We start from the raw sequence: 8,209 nt of genomic DNA, 5'->3' as shown, positions 1-8,209 counted from the left end.
GTGATGAAGTTGAATCTGAACTAATAATCACTCTCAGTGGTCTTATTTCTTCTATCCGTTGCATTGCTAACAAAATTGGTAGCATTTCTCCTGTGTATACTGATACATTATCACTGATCCTCTTCCCTGTTGCAATATGAAACTCTGGAACAATAAAAGCTACTCCTATCTTGTTAACCAAACTCTTTGATGCATCTGTGTAGATCTGGATGTAACTGTGGTAACTATTAATATATGTCTGTATAGCATGTGAATTCAAAATAAACCCCCTGTCCTTGTTTTTCTTTTCTAATAGTGTAAGATCTACTTTCGCTTCAGGTAGTACGCAAGGTGGTACTGCTGGCAGTGGTACTGTTGGACTGAATTTTAAATCAGTTAATTCTAACTCTGTTGCTTTTTGTATAACTGTCCACCCAAACCTTTTTGTCTCCCTCCTCTCCTTTTCCCAACAAGATTTTAAAGTGCTTTGTGCTGGATGATCTTCACTATGGCCCTGTAAATTAACCCAATAGTTCAGAGATAGCTGTATTCTTCTCAAGTCAAGTGGCATTTCTCCCATTTCCACCTGTAGTGCTGCCTTTGGAGTTGTTTTAAATGCCCCTGTGCATAATCTCAAAGCCTGAAACTGAATGTTGTCTAACTTTTTTAGAGATGTGCTTGATGCAGATCCATACACCACACAACCATAATCCAGTACTGATATAAATAATCCACAGTAAATTGCCTTCAGTGCTGTTCTGTCAGCCCTCCAATCACTTCCCACTAAACACCTCATAACATTTAACACCTTCCTACATTTGTCCCAGCAACACTTCCGACACGGAACCTTCACAATAAATGATTGATGATCATCAGCATCCTCATAATCTTCTTCTTCATGTCGAATAGCATAGGCGTCACTAGACCCTTTTTACTGGGGTACGTCCCCTTGTATCCATGTGCTGTGTCACAGTATTAAAATTCTCGTTTTTGGACGTGGAGGGCTCCGCGGTCAAGTTTGCAACAATTGGCAACATACGCAACGTCAGGTTACACTTTCAAAATAAACTACTGGTTAATGTGAAGCGGTACGTAGGCTAGTTAACGATATGAAAGTCGCAAAAAGCGGGTGTTTGACGTTGATGAGAAGACAAATAGGGACTATCCTTCTGTGCACAAGAAGAGAAAATAACTCAATGAGTGACTTTGGGGAACAACCTAAAACTAACGTAACTAACGTAAACTTGTGTTCTCTCCTCTGAAAGTCTGATGACAGTGCCTCCACTCCACACACTCGCACGTGCACATGGACACACACACGCGTACACACGCATCAAAGTCAGCCAGCTGATCAGCCGACATTGACAACTAGGTTCGTTAGTGTAAGTGCATGGTGCAATAAAAATTAGCGAGTAAAAAGCCAATACTTTACCAACATACCTGTTTAATAAGCACAAACAGGCAAAAGACAATGTTTTAATCTGCTCAGTCTCTCATCCACCAGCTGTGTTTTGGTTTTACACAGGCACAGCGCTAGTTCGGCTAATAACTTGTTGTTACAAACAAGCTAAAGTGAAAGAGTCTGTCTTTAGTAACTGTTTAGCTTAGTTTTCCAGTACATTAAAATATGATACATTATAACATTATAAACAGCTCTCCTCTCTACCAGCAGCAGCAGAGGGGGGAGGAAGACAAGAGGTGCTGAGTTGTTTATACTTTCTAAGCTTCACTCAGTATGTTGATGTCAGGTCAGGAATATGATTTATTTTACTGACATTTCAGATTTGTTTCCAGTGAGATATTATTGACTTTGCTGTTGTAAATCCTGTTGCTGCTCTAGAAACAACATTTAGTTAATAAAAATGTTGCATTTTTTTTTTAAATAATAGCCTATATTCAATTATTTAGTAATAAATAGGACTGATAAAAGCTTTGATAAAGAACTGAACCGGCCCATCTCTGTGTCCTGGTTTTAAAATCCGTCCCAATTGAATTTGTAATTGAATAGCCCTGGTCTACAGTAATCATAGTAATATATCTTCCTTGCAACGGAATGTATATTGTAGACAATGTTTTGTCCTTGTAATCCATGTTTCCATTGCATGGATAGTCTTTGGATATTGCTGGAAATTGTTCTCAGTCCCCCTCCTTAAGAGGTAGATTATTATCATAACAATTTAATAATGCATTTCCTTTTAACAGAACGTTTCATACACAAAAAGCGTTAACAGTAGCCTACTGGTCCTACCTGGACACGCAGTCTGCCAAAATATGTATTCCACTCCATAATGCGAAGATGATGGCCTACTATCAAGTATTTTGTTTTGTGTATATTTCACATCATGACTAATAACAGGGTGAATATGGTGGTGTTTCTTGTTTACTAGCAAACGTTATAGTGGGATACAAAATACAAACTGGGATACTGAGAATATCTAGTACACTAGAGTTTAAACTGTTCATTAAGCCTTTGAATTATGCTTTAAAAAAGTGAGAAAAAAAATCATCCATTTCAAAAAGTGGCGGGGACAAGTCCCCAGTGTAAATGACACTTAAGTTTGATTCCATCACCTGGGGATTTGAACCCTGCACCTTCAGATCTCCACTTACTGACTGACCTACTGGTGAGAGGATGTTTCCACACACCTTGTTACAAATTGAGGTAGTGACGTCACATGTGCCAGACTTAGATAGTTTTTTCAGTTTACACTTAAAACCCTTACAACAGTCAAGATGTTGGTGAGAAAATTCACACATCATTCTGCTGGTTTTGGGTGTATTTTCAATTATTTTGGTGGCATTTGATCCAAAACTGAGCAGAAAAGAAAATTTGCATAATGTACAAGTTAAAACGGGTGATTTTGTTAGATTTTTTGAAGTCAGGAATGAGAAATGTCTAGAAATTTACATTTCTTGTAAAAGCTACATCCACTTTGAGCTAAATTACTAAATTTTATGCATCAACTAAGTAGTGACCCGAGATCGTACAAACCCGAATTTTGTACGAATCCATGCAGCGAATTACAAGGTATAAACTTTTTGCAAGTGTAGCACCCACTAGTGGAAGAATATCCCAGGACTGCTCAGCGAACCCTGGACAATCAAACCAATAATAACTAATTAAGGAATTGAACAATGGACCAGAGTAAGTAGGTTACATTTCAGACATTAGAATTTCCTGGCATGAGTGCTTTTGACCTTTTTTATAGCCAAAACTAAAATTATATTTTTAGTGCATTCCACAATGGTGAGGATTTAGCAACATTTATGTATTTGTTATGATAATGATATTATTGTATACGAAACTGAATGGGCAATGCTTGTTCTTCAGGATTCCTGGATATACAGTATCTGAAGGAGAAGAAATCTTTTTTTAAATTATTTGAAGCTCAGCCAATCATGTCACAAAATAGGTGCACTGTTGTTTCTACCTTCACTTGGGTCTGACGTGGAAAACTTCAGTAGTGCGTCAACAGGGGTGTACTGGCACCGAAATTCAGCGCGGGAATTTGAGACAAAGAGGCCTTTTATGCGAGTGCCCTGTGGGGGCGCGGAGAAAGACCTGCCTCTTAAGTTTGTATAAGCAAGGCACCACTGCACTGAACAAGACCAGGTCAGGCAAGCCTGAGTGAGTCAGAGTGCTGAAATAGATAAATATACTCAGAAACTACAGGGCAGTCTAAGTGTGTGCATAAAAATCAGATCCCTCAGGTTCAGATGAGTAGGCCTCTCCCTGGCTCAGCTTCCCTTGTGCTGGACCCTGCTTCTGCTTGTACTGATTGTGCATCTACATATGAATCTTAAGAACATCAGTAATAAAACTAACTAACTAATCCGTTTTATTATTCTATCCATGGATGGTTGCCTACCCAGCCCTGCACAGGCCCCTGTACCTGTCACTGTTTTTGGTTCCGTTGTGCTTCTCCTTGTCCACCTGTTGCTTCTCTTCCTCGTCCTTCTTCTGTAGCTGTCCCCGTGCATCAACAAGGCACAAGGCCTAAAGTTATGCATAACTAGTTCCGTGTCTGGGCCGGGCCGATGTGACGCGTCCTTGTTCAGAATGGTAGGTGAAACCAATGTGAGACGCACACATTGAGAGGTGAAATTAAATAAATACATAAATGAACAAATAAATAATCTCATAGCAGCTGGTGCTGAAATAGATCTATCATGACAGCAACAGTTACTCATATAATATAAGGGGCCTGTACCTGCCACCGTCTTATACAGTCTGCAACATGCATTTTACTGACAATGCATTGGCAGAGGCAATAGTATCAGAAGTCTTTACATACATTTCAATAGAGTAATAGACCCCCTTTAGTAAATTTATCCATCTGTAAGTTCAAGGAGAACGTTAGTTTTTCTATTATATATATCCTTTACAATTCTATATGCATCATTCAGGATGTTAATTCGTTCTGTGTTACATTCTTGCACTGATTTACGTTACTGTTAAATTAGGATCTAATCTGAAGATATCTAAAGATGTCTTGTTTTTCTAGGTAATATTCATTTTTCGTTTTCTGCAATTTATCTAAACCCCCCCTATCAGAAATGACACAGTATGTCGTAATGACTCTTGAGGACCCGTGTTTATATCGGCCATCCATCAGGGAGGGTTTGAAATCTTTATCATTTGCCATACCCATCGTAATATTTTTATTTGATTTTCCAATCTTAATTTGCGGCATTCATCAAACTAGATGTTTAAGGGCATTTTTTGCAACATGTATAGACTTTGGTCTCCATGCAAGGTTTGGAGGGATATGTCCCAGAAGAATTTCCATTTACCATTGTAATGTGGGTCACACCAATAAATTAAGGATCTCAGTTGTGCTGATTTATAGTAATTCTCCATATTTGGTAGAGCAAATCCCCCTTCTTTTTTGAGAGGGATCCAACTGCAAACCTCCACTGTCAGGCCACCTCCACTGTCAGGCCGGTCGGGACAGGAAATGTAACAGGACACCCTTTCCGCTTCTCTTCCACCTATGGTCATTATGTTTGCAGCACGGCGAGCGCAACCTGATGTCACTTCGCAAAGATTTGCTTTATTCCAAAAAGTTCATCATTAAATTTGCTTCCGGTATCAATATATAAATACACTTTTTTTTTTTGCATTGCAATCTTTTAACCGTGCGTTTGGCTTTAATAAGCATTCTGTGAGCCTAAGAAAAGATATGTTAGAATTTATTTTATTCGACAGGTAGGCTGTGTAGTCTATACAAACAATTTGACTATGAACTGACTCTGAATGACTCTGAGTATGCACCGCATGCATGCATATGTGTGTTTGGGGTGATATTTACATGTCAGTTTCAATGAGAATAAATAAGTATAGGTACAGTACATTAAATGTTGCAGTGATGTAAATATTTGAGATGAATTGTCTTAAGATCTTGACTGTGATGATTACTACACGATCTTGGGTCAGTTCTGGTCTGTGTTTTAATGTTTGTTCCTGTTTTAGTTTGATATTGTCTGTGCTTGGTGTCCGTGTCTAGCTTTGCTTCCTGTCTGCCCTGATTACCCTAATGTGCCATACCTGTTGTTAATCACCCTGCCTGTGTGGGGTGTGTGTAAGTATATTAAATCCTCATTTCAACTCTCTTTCATGTCATTATTGTTTGTGAAGAGTTTGTCACTATACAGTACTCTGCTGGATATGTGGATCTGCCTTCGGTTTGGATTGATGTTTCACATTGTGGATTTTGTCTTTGTTTGGACATTCCCTGAGCTGACTGCTCTCTTCATATATGTTGCCTCTAGGGGCTATAATCGACAAGCACAACCTGTCATTTCATTGTTATGCAGATGACCTGCAAATTTATCTGCCTATGAAATCTAATGACAGTGTTGCACTAAACTGCGTGCTTAATGGCATTAATGATAAATTGTGGCTCTCTCGGAACTTAAACTGAATGAAGACAAAACTGAGTGTATTATCTTCAGTACAAAATTCATGTCAAACAATCCCGCTTTAAGTCTGGGAGCTCTGACTTCATGCGCCAAGCAAACTGTCAAAAATCTGGGTGTGACATTCAATTGTAGCATGAAATTTGACAAACAGATAAGCAATGTTGTCAAAACGAGCTTTTTCCAACTTCGTCTCCTGGCTAGTAAGTAAAGCCTTTTCTTAACAGGCACGATCTAGAAAAGGCTATTCATGCCTTTATTAGTTCAAAGCTACATTATTGCAACACTCTTTATGTTGGTCTAAGTCAAACATCCATCTCACGTCTTCAACTTGTGCAAAATGCTGCTGCTCGCTTTTTAACAAATACATCTCGAAGTGCACACATCACTCCCATTCTTTTTACACTACACCGGTACCAAAACCAATCACCATAAAGAGGTGATGAAGATTATGTAGACTAAGGATCCTAATTATTAACAAAGGTTAAAAGAGAGATGAATATCTCTCCCATGATTCATAGTGAAAAACAGTGCACTTGACCGACTTGAAACTGACGATACTGAGATGACAGAGCCTCACTGACTGAAAAGGCTCTCTACAGTCCGCCGTACTCGGGGACTACAAAGACCTGACCTTTGACCTGTGTTCTCACTTAGGTGGTTGACCAGAAGACAGGTACCTGACCTGTTCTGACACTACATCTTGGAGGGAAACCAGATGCCTGGTGCTTTGCTGTCCTGTAGCTTATTGTTTTTGTTGCTTATTTTATACTGAACTGGATGTTTGTGTATCTGCACCCATTTGCTGCCCTTTAATGACAAAATGCACGCTAACAGATTCCCACAGGAGAAGCCAGAACGGATGCTGGCAGCTCATTCTATGTTGTTGAATGTTACTGTTTAACCCTTTCAAAACATGGTCCAGAAGGTTGCTCATGCGTGTCCCAAGGGACCACGTGGGCAAAAGGGGGGAGGTCGACTAAGGACTGAATTAACTGATCTAAGTGATTACAATGACATTTGTGAATAACAGTGTTAATGTTTTTAAGTGTTTTCCTTTAATTGATATTTCCTACAGTGCGGATGGATGATTAACAAGGGTTAACACCTTAAAGTATGAGGTTGAATCTGCTTCGATGCTAGACTTGCAGCTGTTAAGACTAGCAAATGTTCAGGGACAGAAATGAAAGGTAAACTGTCTGTGTTATTGGACATGATGTTATTGGTCACTCTGAACTCCAAGATTAAGACTCAGTCAGAGAGGGTGAGACCGGTTTAGAACATGCTACTGTCTAGACAGAGCTCTCTCAGAGAGATTGAGGAGCAAAAGAATCTGTCTTTCCTACAGGTCCAGACATGATCTTATGGTGGATTGAACTAACACCATGTGAATAAATGAAATGCTGTCTTATAATTTTTGGCATGTTAAGGAAATTGGTTAAAGTTTTCCATAAACAGGAGGCCAGAGCGGTTTTCGAGGGCCTTTCCAAGTGTTTTTAACCACCGAAACCGCAGTAAAAGTCATGGGACAGGATACCTGGGTCCACGCCAGCCTCCATCCTCTCCCAACCAGCTCGAGCTCAGCAGACCAGAGGTGCTAAGGACAGCACTCCAGAAGTAACAACAAGTCACTATATTCTCGGTATTTTGAATTGACCGTACATATAGCCATAGGTCATAACATTCACTGTGGACTTGAGTGAGGGAGGGGGAAGAAGAAAGAAGCAGGTAGCCAAACACTACACTACACGTACTTGAACTACAGAGTGACCAACGAGGAATCGATGATGGACTCCGGCTCCACATGGCCGTGGCACCTTTTCCCGTTGCCTGGATGGGAGTCGTTCATCTCAGGGGTTCAATGTTGTTTTTGACTGGTATTTCAAATTTAAACCTTTCCCACTCTCCGACGCCTGCCAGACCCCGGCGGAGGTGAGACTCATTCCAAGGTTGACACAGCTGGTCAGTCAGTGGGGCATTTTCCTGGTGTGGGCTCACACACCTGGGACCGCACAGTAGACAACAACACAGACTGCCACACTGCATACAAGCCTAGCGCTGACATGCTATGCATCCCTGACCTGTACTGGTCCTGTGGGAGTGGCCGGCTGTACCAAACTCAACGCCGGAAGGATGGAGAGGTACATGCGCGAGAGTAGTATTGGCATTGGATGTCCTTATCATGCCATACGAAGCCTCACAGCCTCACAGGCAGAAATGCTCCAGCCCAGACTTTTTCTCCATTGACCCTAATGTGTTGACAGAGGCCATCGCGGTGCCCTGAGGGGTCCCAAATGAGTTTAAAGAAAGA

This window comes from Micropterus salmoides, unplaced genomic scaffold, assembly GCF_014851395.1.
Source record: "Micropterus salmoides isolate LMB-PRFRI ecotype aquatic unplaced genomic scaffold, ASM1485139v1 Ms_hic_scaffold_10, whole genome shotgun sequence".
NCBI classification, from domain to species: Eukaryota; Metazoa; Chordata; class Actinopteri; order Centrarchiformes; family Centrarchidae; genus Micropterus; species Micropterus salmoides.
The sequence above is the reverse complement of the archived record's forward strand: the minus strand, read 5'-3'. Positions refer to the sequence as shown.